This window comes from Rhipicephalus microplus, chromosome X (assembly GCF_043290135.1).
Source record: "Rhipicephalus microplus isolate Deutch F79 chromosome X, USDA_Rmic, whole genome shotgun sequence".
NCBI classification, from domain to species: domain Eukaryota; kingdom Metazoa; phylum Arthropoda; class Arachnida; order Ixodida; family Ixodidae; genus Rhipicephalus; species Rhipicephalus microplus.
The window spans coordinates 122,036,602-122,050,926 of record NC_134710.1 but is presented as its reverse complement, the minus strand read 5'-3'; the positions used below and the strand labels follow the sequence as shown (position 1 = coordinate 122,050,926).

The 14,325-nt window shown below is 46.2% G+C and overlaps 1 protein-coding gene across 1 annotated transcript in view; it reads right to left on the bottom strand.

Moving 5' to 3' along the window:
• Nucleotides 1-14,325, bottom strand: part of LOC119175470 (uncharacterized) — a 100,269-nt gene that overhangs the window by 85,009 nt on the left and 935 nt on the right. The window lies entirely within an intron of this gene.

Sequence of the window (14,325 nt, the reverse complement as noted above, 5' to 3'; positions counted from 1 at the left end):
GTACAACATATATAACACACAAGAAAAAAAGACAAAATAAAGAAACAAGTATCAGATGCGCAAATCAGGAAGGCAACATAAGTCAACTAAAAATGTATAAGAATTCAAGCACATACAAGACAAAGATAGATAATGGAAACTGCGTATAGTTACAAGCATTGCTGAGAAATTGCAGTCTTGAATAACAAAGGGTCTGTTATTGATACAACGGAAAAGGGAAGGTGGTTCCAATCGGCGGCTGTTTTCGGTAAGAAGGCTGCTGAAAAGAATTTGGTGCGGCAAAACGGAATGGCAACCTTATGCTGATGATCAATGCGCGATGAGTGGTATGACGGTTGTGAAATGAGGTCTCGCTTCATTGATGGATTGTGAAAAAATATCTTATGAAAAAAATGCAGTCGCGCCAGTTTCCTCCGGACAGTTAAATTGGGTAGGTCAAGGTTAGATTTCATTTCTGATATGCTAGCAGTACGGGAATAATTAGAACAAATGAACCGAACTGAGCGGTTCTGAACAGATTCTAACGCGTTAATTAAATTTTGCTGCACGGGATCCCATATAGCGGACGCGTATTCAAGCTTTGGGCGAATTAGTGATCCTTTAATCCTCGTATATCCTCTCGTATATCCACAGGGCTTTTCGCTCACGTGCAACACGACCACCGGGTACACCGCATTTTCTGCTAATCTGGTCTTTTAACGTTATCGCATTGAGTAGACGCCAGTTTCAGTGTTTACAAGCGCATTCCCTCGGCGGCTTCCGATTTTGTCCCCCGACGTAGCATACTTGCTATGGTGGAGAAAAAAAGCCTTAAGAAGCAGCTCTAAAGCCAAATGTCTCGAACAAATATTCTACCCTATACAGAAGATTTTAAGAGGTACTGGTGAACATTGTGAGCGTCCCTTTTATCCTGAATAATAAAAAGAGACTCATTACTCTGAGAAGCCTTAAAAACATTGTTGCCACTCCGGCGTTAGAGGATGATACAGGAAGTGTCCGAAAGTTTCTGAGGGCAGTCTGCAAGCTGTTACTATGGCACTCGCGAAACTGTCAATAAGGTAGTGGAAATAGAAGAACATCAATCAGGATCTACATTCATATAATGGTTTTTATTATTCACGGTTATCGTTTGAGAAGTAAAGCAAATGACTACGAAAGGAAAGTCATCCTTCAATCCTTCGGTTATGCAGCTATCGGGGAAATGCACTTTTTCACCAGACATCAGCAGATAACGAGGAGCAGGTGAAAGTACCAATGCGCTGCTCCCTTCATGAGCAACTCACGGCACCTATACACGTCGATTGGTGAACGTGTGATGCGCAGAGTTCCAGGATGGTGTACACATTATTTTCATTCTCATCACATCTTCGGGTCACACCTGTCGTCAAAAAAGTGCCCGTAAATGCCAGCGACAAGGGAAAGTGGGTCTGGTCGACCATGACTAGCAAACGTCTTATCCGAATACAGAAGCTACCACATAGCAGCCAGGCTAACCGGACATCATGCTTGGCGGGAGCGACTCTTCACATCAGAGCTTGTACGTGAAGAAGCTGTCCAGGGGCAGTAGGTGGGATACGGTTGCCACCACCAGAGTACTAACACCTATGGGACAAACCGATGATCATATGCATCCTCTGGCGTGCTTCATTGGCTCGAACCCCGCAATACCACAATGTATGCGTGGCCGCACTCACTAGGTACAGAAGGGATGGGTGGGAGAGCAAACGGATGGGGCTAAGCATGTTCTCGTTGAACAGATGAAATGCGGGCCTGCTTGCACCACGAACATAAGCAACGGTGGTCAGCTAGTGGAGGAAGACGCTTTGCCGGAGCAGCGCATTCTTCACGCCAAATGTGTAGCGAAGCGTATGGTCCAAGCCGATGATCATATGCATACTCTGGCGTGCTTCATTGGCTGGAACCCCGCAATACCACAGTGGATGGGTGGCCGCGCTCACCACGTACAAGAGGGATGGGTGGGAGAGCAAACGGATGGTGCTTAGCATGTTGTCGTTGAACGAATGACATCCGGGCCTGCTTGCACCACGAACACGAGCAATGGTGGTCAGCTCTTAGAGGAAGAAGCTGTGCAGGAGCAGCGTGTTCTTCACGCCAGATGAGTAGCGAAGCATATGATCCAAGCCGATGATCATATGCATCCGCTGGCATGCTTCATTGTCTGGAACCCTGTGATATGACGATGGATGGGTGACCGCGCTGACCGGGAACAGGTGTGCAGACAAGGTATGCAGATAGATGGCCTTCAGGACGTACCCACTGAGTGTGCGAGTCGGGCCAAGGAGGCATAGCATTTGCCATTGCATTCTGTCGATTGGCCATCCCAGCATACCCTTGTGTCCTTTCCTTCATAACTGTCATTGTTTCTCTCCTTGAGCATCGTCGCCTGTCTATTACTTCCAACAGTTGCTTCTCTTGAAAGAGAGCGAGACAACTGGAATAATCTGCTTTATGAGCACCCTCACAGAGACAGCACTTCTGAGCTTGAACCTTGCAATCAGCGTGTGAGTGACCCTCACCACAAATGCAACACCGTATTCCAGATTTACACCCACCAGTACTATGGCCAAAACGCCAACAATTTTTACATTGCAGGGGACACGATGCTAATGGTTCCACCCTGAAAATTAGTGGCCAAGCTTTTATTTCGAATGGGCACGATGTTCCGGTGAAAGTTGCGATGACTGACTCGGTGACTACCTTGATCTTGTCTATTACTTGATTGCATCGGTAGATAGCTATTGCCACGGCCAAGGAGAGTTTCTCAAGCGTTTCAGATGGGCTTAGTTGTCACGCACAATGCCTTTGGTGCATGCAAGATGGGGTGGGATATATGCACTCACCGGGATAGAGCCAAAATATGATCATTTTAGAAGATACACAATTTTGTCTGGTGATCGACACACGATACCTCCGCGGCCAAACTGTCGTACCTCTGTGATGCTTTCGTACTCAGAGGTTATCGCCCAATGCTGCCCCTGAATTGCATTAGGGTTGTTCAACCGGATTACTCCATTACCTAAGGGCACCAGTGCAACGGGAATGCTGCTAACGCCGTTGTGTAGAAAGAGATCGAGGGGAATATCATCTGATCGAAGAGAGGCTGTCCATGTCGAACTGCCTTGCCCAGGACAATTCCTGGGCATCGCTGCGATCCCTTGATAATCCCTGAAAGTAAATTAACACAAGATAGCAGATACAAATGGACTCAAAAGGTATCAAAGCTACCCGATCCTTAACAACCAAAACCACCAGAACGGAGTGACCATGTGTTGCTCTGACCTTGGCACCCAACGTAGCACCCAAGAAGAAACTGCTGCCGACTGCAGAGATGGAGAGAACACCGGACGCGTGGCCGATTCCTCTTGTCGTGGCCGATCTTCTGCATACACGCGCCACTGATCTTCTTCTTGTGGTCCTCCAAACATGGCACACACCTATCGGAGGGAATATGCTGGAACGGGTTCAAGTTGGTTAACTGCTCTGTGTTTTCTTCTTTTCTCTTATCTCTCTCCCTATTCTTAGATCGTCTACTTGATAATTGAAATTAGTTGCTAATTTGAAGTGTCAATTACTAGAAATGAAAAATTCTATGCGCACTCAATTCGGCAGAATATTTCATTTACCTTTCTTCTTGTTCTCGTTCTTCTTCATATACATGGCAAAGTTTGCACATAAGAGCTATTGGGTATTAGTGCAGAAATGTAATATAACTGCTTAAAGACCTCAAAATAGCGCGAGAAAACGTAGACATGAAATCGGTGGACATACTGATAATTGTGTACTGACAATGCAAAAGAAAAAACTGGGCTGTTGGTAGTCGGCGCTCGGCTCTGTTTTTTCTCTCAGTGTATTCGTTTTTCGCTCTGTCTCACAGTCATGAAACGATATCCCTAAGCTCAGTCCCATACTTATTACAAACTGATGGGCGACCTGTTGAGTGGCAATATTAATAGCGATGCTGTTTAGCAAGTCGTACCTAGTTCCCTCAGTAGCAAAAAAAAAACATATCATCGTAATAAACGGGTATGTTCCACAGAAAGTGTGTGAATGCCACTTCACACAACTCGTAGTAAAACGGAAAAAGGCAGTAGTTTGCCCGAAAAGGGGGGTCGAAGAGAGCCGAGAACTCTGCAGGTAGATACAACGAGCGAATACTACAGAACGCGAGAGGGAACGGCGACTTTGAGTACACCAAAAAGCGATGGAAGCCCGATGCCATCGACGAAGTACCCGTGTCGTGTATGCAACTGCCTGAGGTTGAAACTGAACAACTCTACAAAGGAGCAACTGATATATAATTACAGCTAAAGCTGTTATGAGGTCACAACACGGGTCTTGCTTGGCACCACCGTTGTCCGCAGCCGCCGGTGTCCGTAACCACTATCACACAAATTAAAAAAATATTCAAGTAAAAAGCTCAAGCACATGGGGCGATTCGAACCTATAGGCCCATTTAAGCAAAGCCCAGTATGACACCGCTGAGCCATGCCGGTGCTTAGGACTTGTAATAAAGAGACCTGGCAGGCTTGGTATCGGCAAAAGAATCGCGTTATTATGAGTAATAACCCGTTTTAGAACAGCAAAATCACAACCAGGCGTCTTACAATGCGAATTTCGTAACGAGTGGGTCATTCAATGCTTCAACCAACTAAAAAAGCTCTTCTTGATCATGTTTCAGTTGTGGCGCATACACACTTTAGCCGTAATTTTTCATCGTCGTCAGCCACTGCATGAGAAATTCGCAAAAATATTTGCGGACCCTTAAGTTCCGACTTTAAGAGTTGACCGCGATAGCGGAATCCGTCCCCTAGTGCGCCCTTCAACCGCAAAGTGCCAACTTATTAACATGTTGTGTTACATGCACACACTCGCACGCAAGAACACATGTGCACGCGCACAGTAGATCGTACCAGCGCGCGCGCTCGAATGGTACATACAAGTTTTCGATCTTAAGCAAGAATCACTGGGTCTCAAAGATACATGCCACGCGCTTGCCATCTCGGAGGCCATAAAAAGTCTCGCAATGCCTCACAGATAGCAGCATATTTATTATCTAGGGTTGGCTTGTTGCTTGATCATCGCCTCTGGAAAGGAATGATATGTTTTTCGCTAGATGGACCTAGTCTTCCATTTTTAGAGCTGTTTGAAAGTTCCTGTATATTTTTATCGGCGATGGCTGCACTATCCCGACCTTTTTCTACGTAGTTTGAGGCTTCCCGAATGCGCCACCAAATCGCCGAATGGGCTCATTTTTGCCGTGAAACCTGTAGAACGAAACGCGTTAAAGGGGCCCTGAAACACTGTTTCAAGTAATCATGGAATGAATTCACTATAAGAGCTTATTGCCTCATGAATTCAACGCCACAAAATTTTAAAAATCCGTCCAGTGCGAGTGGAGATATAAAGGTTAGTCGCATGCTGCAATTGCATTATTTCTTCTCCAGTCCCGACGAAAGCGCTGGAGGATAAACAGAGAGGGGTGGCAGGGGCAAAGAAAGTACCACCCCTCGTGACCTTGAGCAGTTTTTTTTCTTTGAGTGTGCGCCTTTTTCAGTGTAATCGCACGCGAACGCGTGGACAAGTAGCGGCCTACCATGGCGATCTCATTAACTTAATTTTTTCGGTCACAGACGCACAGACAATTTTTCGCTCACAACCAACGGTGCCAACACCGCCGGTGGGATTTCTGCGATACGAGTTCTCTTACGCTATAGCGTGAAAACATGTGATGTACCAACTAGCCCCTATTGCCGCCTTCTTAGTGTGGGGACACACTGCAAACTTGCTTTCGGAATGCCAGCATCCTGCAAACCGCAATATGCAACCGGATATGGACGGGAACCAAGAATCAAACAAAAACAACAACCAACTAAACCAACATGGCGGAGGCCGAGCTCTGTTTCGAGGACCTGGAAGACCAGTGACCGCTCGTCGCCAGGGCTGTGGAAACGAGAGGGTTCTAGAGCTAGGGAGGTTTTCCACCTGAGGGTGATTCCGGCCATAGCACTAAATTCTGCCCATTTATGTATATCTCTCGTATATCCACAGGGCTTTTCGCTCACGTGCAACGCGACCACCGTGTACACCGCATTTTCTGCTAAAATGGTCTTTTAACGTTATCGCATTGAGTAGACGCCGGTTTCAGTGTTTACAAGCGCATGCCCTCGACGGCTTCCGATTTCGTCCCCCTACGTAGCATACTTGCTATGGTGGAGAAATAAAGCCTTAAGAAGCAGCTCTAAAGCCAAATGTCTCGAACAAATATTCTACGCTATACACAAGATTTTAAGAGGTACTGGTGAACATTGTGAGCGTCCCTTTTATCCTGAATAATAAGAGACTCATTACTCTGAGAAGCCTTAAAAACATTGTGGCCACTCCGACGTTAGAGGATGATACATGAAGTGTCCGAAAGTTTCTGAGGGCAGTCTGCTAGCTGTTACTATGGCACTCGCGAAACTGTCAATAAGGTAGTGGAAATAGAGCATCATTCAGGATCTACATTCATATAATGGTTTTTATTATTCACGGTTATCGTTTGAGAATTAAAGCAAATGATTACGAAAGGAAAGTCATCCTTCAATCCTTCGGTTATGCAGCTATCTGGGAAATGCATTCTTTCACTAGACATCAGCAGATAACGAGGAGCAGGTGAAAGTACCAATGCGCTGCTCCCTCCATGAGCAACTCACGGCACCTATACACGTCGATTGGTGAACGTGTGATGCGCAGAGTCCCAGGATGGTGTACACATTATTTCATTGTCATCACATCTTCGGATCACACCTGTCGTGAAGAAAGTGCCCGTGAATGACAGCGACAAGGGAAAGCGGGGTCTGGTCGACCATGACTAGCAAACCTCTTATCCGAAGACAGAAGCTACCACATAGCAGCCAGGCTAACCAGACATCATAATTGGAAGGAACGACTGTTCACATCAAAGCTTGTACATGAAGAAGCTGTCCAGGGGCAGTAGGTGGGATAGGGTTCCCACCACCAGAGTACTGACACCTATGGGACCTGCTGCTCAGACGCAGCCGCTGGCGCTCTTCGGACGCCTTGGCCTTGGGCTCACACAGGTGATGAATGGCCTCGTTCACCAGCTACAACAGAGATGGGTGGGCAAGCAGACGGATGGCGCTAAGCATGTTCTCGTTGAACGGATGAAATTGGCCTGCTTGCACCACGAACACGAGCAATGGTGGTGGCAGCTCGTAGAGGAAGACGCTGTGCAGGAGCAGCGCATTCTTCACGCCAGATGTGTAGTGAAGCGTATGGTCCAAGCCGATGATCATATGCATCAACTGGCGTGCTTCATTGGCTGTAACCCTGTGATATGACAACAGATGGGTGGCCGCGCTGACCGGGCACAGGTGTGCGGACAAGGTACGGAGCCGGACGGCCTTCAGAACGTGCCCACTGAGGGCGCGAGTTGGGCAAGGAGGTATATCTCTGAGGTCTTCCTCGTGATCCTCGCCTTGAAGACGTCCCAACACCACGCCAACTTTGCAATATTCGCAGAAAGACACAAAGGACACATAGCCTCGGCAGCCCCTGTTCCGAAAAGCATTCACGCGCCACTGATCTTCTTCTTCTTGCCCTCCAGACATGGCACACACCCATTGGAGGGAATTGGCTGGAGCAGGTTCAATCAATCAATCAATCAATCAATCAATCAGTTTATTATCATGTCATAAAAAGATGTTACAGGGAGTAAAATATACAGACGAGGGTCCCAAAGTACACGACTGCAACGGGACCCTCGGTGATGATTACAAATAATAAAAGCACAAGCAGCTGTTAAAATCGTAGAAACAAAAATATACAAAGCAGAATGAAAACAAAAAGGCATGGAATCAAAAAACAAATATTACGACATAAAACAACACAAAGAAGATAGATTGACTGGTTAACTGCTCTGCCTTTCGTTTTTTTCTCTTTATCTCTTTCTCGATTTTTGTATCATATACTTGATAAATGTAATTTGTTGCTAACTTGAAGTGTCAATTACTAGACATGAAAAAATTCTATGCGCACTGGATTCGGCAGAAGATTTCATTTACCTTTTTACTTGTTCTCGTTGTTCTTATCCGTGGTAAAGTTTTCACATGAGGGCTACTGGGTGTTGGCGCAGAAATTTAATTTACCTGCCTAAAGACGGGAAAATAGCGCAAAAAAACGCATACATGTAAACAGCGGACATACTGATATTCATGTACTGACAAAAAAAAATTAAAAAACCACTCTGTTGGTAGTCGGCGCTCAGGTCTGTTTTTTCTCTCGGTGTCTTCGTTTTCCGCGCTGTTTCACAGTCTTGAAACGATATTCATAAGCTCAGTCAATACAAACTGTTGGGCCAGCTGGCGAGTCGCAATAATAATAGCGATGCTGCTTAGCAAGTCGTACCTTGTTCACTCCGTAGCAAAAAAAAAAAAACATATCATCGTCATATAAACGGGCATGTTCCACGGACAACGGGTGAATGCCACTACACACAACTTGCAGTAAAAAAGAAGGCAGTAGTTAGCCCCCCAAATAAGGGGACGAAGCAAGCCGAGGACTCTGCATTTGGGTACAACGATGAAATACTATAGATAACGGGAGAAGGAACGTTGACTTTGGGAACACCAAGAAGCGATGGAAACCCGATGCCATCGACGAAGTACCTGTGTCGTGTCTGCGACTGTATGAGGTTGAACTCGAACCAATCTGCGCCGAGAATCAACGTATAGAAAGCCTAGCATGACCGAGATAAAGCCAAGAATTTACCTAAAAGGATCCATGTGTAGTCTTCAGCATTGCCCAGTTTCGCTGTTTCAGGATTTTTAGCGGTTTCGTGCGAGCTTTGTGCACTTTATTTGAGGAAGCAGCGCACAAAGAGCGTAATCACGCACATCCAAAAGGACGCAAACATAAGCGCTTGACTCCAACTGACGCATTATTGTCGAAAGACACGCACATGCACACTAACAGCAGCAAATACTTATAACAGGTTGTGTTACATACACACATTCGCACGCACACACATCCACACAGTAGATCGTACAAGCGCGCACACTCAAACGGTACATACAGGTTTTTAATCTAAAGCAAGAGTCGCATTGCCTCCAAGATACACGCCGCGCACTTGCTTTCTTGGAGGCCATAAAGAGTCTTGCAATACCTCACAGATAGCAGCACATTATCTAGCGTTTGCTGTTTGCTTGATCAACGCCTCTGGAAAGGCATGATATGTTTTCTGCTAGATGGACATAGTTGTCCATTTTTAGAGTTGTTTGAAAGTTCCTGTGTGTCTTAAGCGGCGATGGCTGCACTATCCCGGCCTTTTTCGACGTAGTTTGAGGCTTCCTAAATGCGCCTACAAATCGCCGTAAGGGCTCAATTTCGCCGTGACACCTGTCGAACAAAATGCGTTAAAGAGGCCCTGAAACACTTTTTCAAGTAACCATGAATTGAATTCACTAGAAGAAATTATGGCCTCACGAATTTAACGCCCAAAAATTTTAAGGATCTGTCCCGTGTGAGTGAAGTTACAAAGGTTTGTCGCATGCTGCGATTGCACGATCTCTTCTCTCACCCCGGTGAAAGCGCTGGAAGCTAAGCATGGAGGGGTGGCAGGGGCAAAAAAAAAATTACCGTGCCTCGTGACGTTGAGCGCTTTTTTTTCTTCTAGTGGGTGGCTTTTTCAGTGTGATCGCGTGCGCACGCGTGGACAAGTAGCGGCCTCCCACAGCGATCTCGGTAACTTGATTTTTCGGTCACAGACACACAGACGATTTTTCGCTTACAACCAATGGGCCCGACCCCTACGGCGGGATTTCTGCGACATGAACTCTCTAACGCTATCCCGTCAAAAAGCTGCCACGTGCAAGGCAAGCATATTAAAAAAGAAGGAAGGTGTGCTTGGTTTAGGGACATTTTCGCTAAATAGACGTTTCGTGTTTGCATTTCTGTGGCCTACCCCATTTGTTAGCAGTACATTGTACAAAAATAGCCTCTTTGACATGATTTCAATATGTGTTAAGGCTACACAAAAGGTTGACAATGTAAAGAAATTGTATGTGACTGGATGTAAGAAACGTGTGATTTTCAATCGTACATTAAAAGTGTGGCCGAACAGCACTTCATTTCTTTGAAAGGAGACCAATTTTTTTTACTATACCTGATGTAAAATTATCAAATTATTCTGTGTTAGTAAGTGCATGTATACACGAAATTCTAAATTCTAGCTTTTGGACAATTTTCTTCCCTCCGCACGCCCCTTAGCACTATAAGTAAAAGGGACCGTTGGCAGCACGCAAAACCGTGGGAAGTGGTGCGGACAAGTACCATGACGTCAAAATGGCCATGGAGAGACCTTGAGCTAGTCTAGCTGGTGTTGCGCTGCTTGGGCGTGTGATGTTATGGTAGCACATGTGATTAGGACTGCGGCTACTACATTATTAATGGAAGAATAAAATTTGGGCACGTGTCTGTCCATACTTTCGGCTTACACAACGGCCTCGTTCTGCATCTGGGAGACTTTCTCCCCAAGCTTCCTCACTTTATCATTCAATGTTAAAGCCTTTCGAGAATCTCTTGCCTTGGATATCCTGAAGCACTATCCGGCTCCTACGTCACTGCCCTATTGTTCGAGGGTCTCGACTCGTGGCCTTTTCTTTCTGCTCTGGAACCACTGAGGGTTAAGGTGGCACATCAGAGGCGGCTGCCGGTTCAGGAGGTGAGTCTTTCGCGTTCTTCATCGCCGTATCTAGAACATTAGCCTATCAATCATTGCCTTCATCATCGCGTTTTTGTGCTCGACTTGCGCTAGTGTGCTTACGTTTTGCGTTACATGCTTTGGGTTTGTCCGAGTCCACGAAACCACATGTGCGGGCCGTTGAGACCTACGTGGGAAAGCCTGCAGTGTCCGGTGGGCCGGCCTCTGGTGGCGAACCAATGATCTAGAGCGGAACATGAATCGGCTCCTTGACTCGATACGGACTGTCCTTTTCTTGGATGCTGAGCACCCCTGTGATCAGGAGCGATCCCGTGTTTTTCAGCATGTTCTGAATCTTGACTGAACCCGAGAGCGGGATGGAGCTTTGGGGTGACAGAACCCGTAAACGGAATGAAGCTTTGGGGCCAGGATCGTGGGAGCGTGGCGGCTCCCCGGTAATGTTCGGGAACTGATGGTCGGTGGTGTTGAGGGACGGCGACTTGGATCATCCGTCCTCCACGTCTGTGCCTGGTGAGGCAGGATGTCTTGAATCTCTTCGTGTTCTCCTTGGCGCTAATCAAGTGTCTTTCGCCACATAATATGTGTTTCGTGTCAGCAAGATGTTGCTCGTTCGGGTTAGCAGCTTCTGCATTAGGCTTCGTGTGAGGCCGGTCGCAGGTGTAACAGATGTCCATCTGCCTGTACGTGGTAGAGAGTGCACTAACGAGGGTGCCTCCGTATACGCGATGTATTCGAAACCATGGGGGCATCGAATTTTGTATCCGCCCGCAGGGGCTGGGGGTTCCCTCGAGATATTCTTGGATATAACTTCGGGCCTGTCCCCGATGTTGATGCCTCGAATTACTCCTTTGCAGGTAGCATGCGGCGCGGTGACGTACGCCCCCACCTCGTGCAGCTGACCGGCGACCACAGTACTGTCCACAGCAGGGTAGCGAAACGCGTCTTGTGTTCTGGTGTGTTAACCAACACGACGTTGTGCATTCGGTTTTCGCACATGTTGTACCATTCTTCTTTCGTCGCGTCGATGCCCGTAGCGAACCGTCGTAAAATACCGAGCAAGCAAGAACCCCCCCCCCCCGCATATAGCGAAGGATAATTCGACCAGATTTGGTAAGGGGGAGGGGCGCTTGCTTGGTCCCGGACTGAAATTCGAGATGCTGGCGGAATATCTGCTAAAAATAAAAAAAATGCCTGTTCATATTTTTAATAGAATGCTTTATTTATTTACATGACAACGAACGTTCATAAAAATATTACAAACGCATTCAGGAGGTATTTTAACCCAAGCAATGCTATCTTTCGAGAAACTGTGGCTACATGGGTAAAAGTGGCGCATGCCCCTTCTACTCGTGTAGGGAGGCTTGCCTGATCATTGGCGCTCCCGAAAAAGAAGAGAAAAAAAAAGGCGTTTTCTCGGCAATAATGCTCTGGCGTTCCGCTCTAAAAATTGAAACTTAAGTGTCCTCCGTGTTTTTTATACAACAATTTTTTATAGCTAAACGTAGGACGTGACAGAGAAACGGATTAACCGAGTTTTTCGTTACGTCGGTACAGGAGTGTTTACGCATTTCTGAATAATTGAACACAAGTTCTTACTTTCATTTAAAGGGTGCTGGTGATTTGACGACTCGTATTACACCAGTCAATTTTACAAAAACAATATTGTAATTACGTACTACAACAGATAAAATGATGTAGTTTTCTGGAACGTCTGTCATTTTCTCCCTCCCGTTGTGACATTTTCTATCAATGTGCGAGAAGCATCTAATGCAGATTTGCACAGGCATAAAATAGCATTATGCATGTATTGCTTTATTATCTTATTCTGACCAAGTATAAGAAATGAAATAAAGTTTTCAACATTGACTAAGGTCGTGGAGACGAATCAAATTCTAATGAACTCACAGGTAAGTGGAACTATCCTTTCTATTAACCAAATTTCGAGCGCGACCATGCTTTAACGTCAATGCATAGAAAAGTGTACGGATATATGGATCGAACACAGCCCGGTACCCTTGGCGCATCAGGCACCATGAAACACCCCAAAAAGTTTACGTTCTGTCGTGAGCCTCTGGATCATCGTCATGAACTTGCATTTGGGGATACCTAGCGGTTTGATTAGGAGCACGCTGCTCGGATCTAGTAGAAACTATCGCTTGCCATTATTCCGCTCTCGTTATTCTTTGTCGTTGCGCCGCCATCTTGCGGGGTCAACGCTCGATTCTTCGTGTTAACGCCACAGAGAATCTGCCATTCTTCGCAAATCTGGCGATGATCACTACAGAAGAACTTGCGGGAAACAAGACTGACGTCGTCAATACGTGCACAGCGTCCCAGGAAGCCCGATGAGTGGTATATTGTAAAAAAAGGCAGTAAACATAGTGAAACGAAGTTTCACATACACGTTTAACATACACGAAGTTTAACATACACGAAGTTTAACGTACACGAAGTTTAACATACACACACACGTACGTTGAACAGTCAAATATGTTTTATATAACCGCGTTACATTTGCGTAAAGATGCGAAGAGCAACGTTCATGGGTGTTAGCAACACCAGAAGAGGTAAGATGAAATGTATAGCGCTTCTGCTTGCGAGGATGGTAGACGTTGATAGTGCTAAACGTAGACCAACTTCAGTGGATGGCGCTTAACTACAATTGACGCTAACCCTGTATCATTGGAGTGCACATATAGCGGTTGTAAAGTTATATGGCCGGCTGCAATCACAATCCGTGGTTCAACAACTTTACGCCTGAATATACGGTTTTTTCCGCAGGAGTTCCGAGACCTCGCCTGGCTCTGTGCTAGAATACTTTATTCCCAGGCAGAAGGCCAGGGTTTGAATCCTGCTGGAACCATAACATATATTCTTTGCATTCATCATGTCAATAGAGGCAATGTTAGTTTTTCTTGACCCTATCGAGTTAAAATTGCCAATGTCTGTTGTCGCCGTTCCTCGCTATATAGTTATATTCTGTCAAACAGCTGTGGCTCATACCCGCATGCCGCCGCCCGTGGAATACAGGTATACTGCCACACATGTCGGGCGGAAAGGGTTTGAGGTCGAACGTGATGCGATTTTCAGATTATAGAAGTCATAACCAGATGATCATACTTGTCAAAACCTGTTACCCTCCCATATAATTTTTTGTCTATAGCCGAAGTTAAGGAAGCGATCACGAGAGCACCCAGACGTAGGTGACTTGATTGATAAGTAGATACGTGGATAGAAATGCTTAAAGCGTTTGCAATGCGCAAAGAAATGCTTCGCCTTTAAAGCGCCAGGCCTGCGCGCAAATTGCCGCTCAGTCAGAGCCAAAGCTGGAAGATGGATATGCATAGACATGTGGGGTTTAACGTCCCATATGAATATGAGAGACGCCGTAGTGGAGGGCTCCGGAAATTTTGACCACCTGGGGTTCTTTAACGTGCACCCAAATCGGAGCACACAGGCTTACAGCGTTTTCGCCTCCATCGAAAATGGAGCCGCCGCAGCCAGAATTCGATCCCGCGACCTGCGGGTCAGACGCCGAGTATGTAGCCACTACACCACCACGGTGGGGCAAAAAGCTGGAAGAT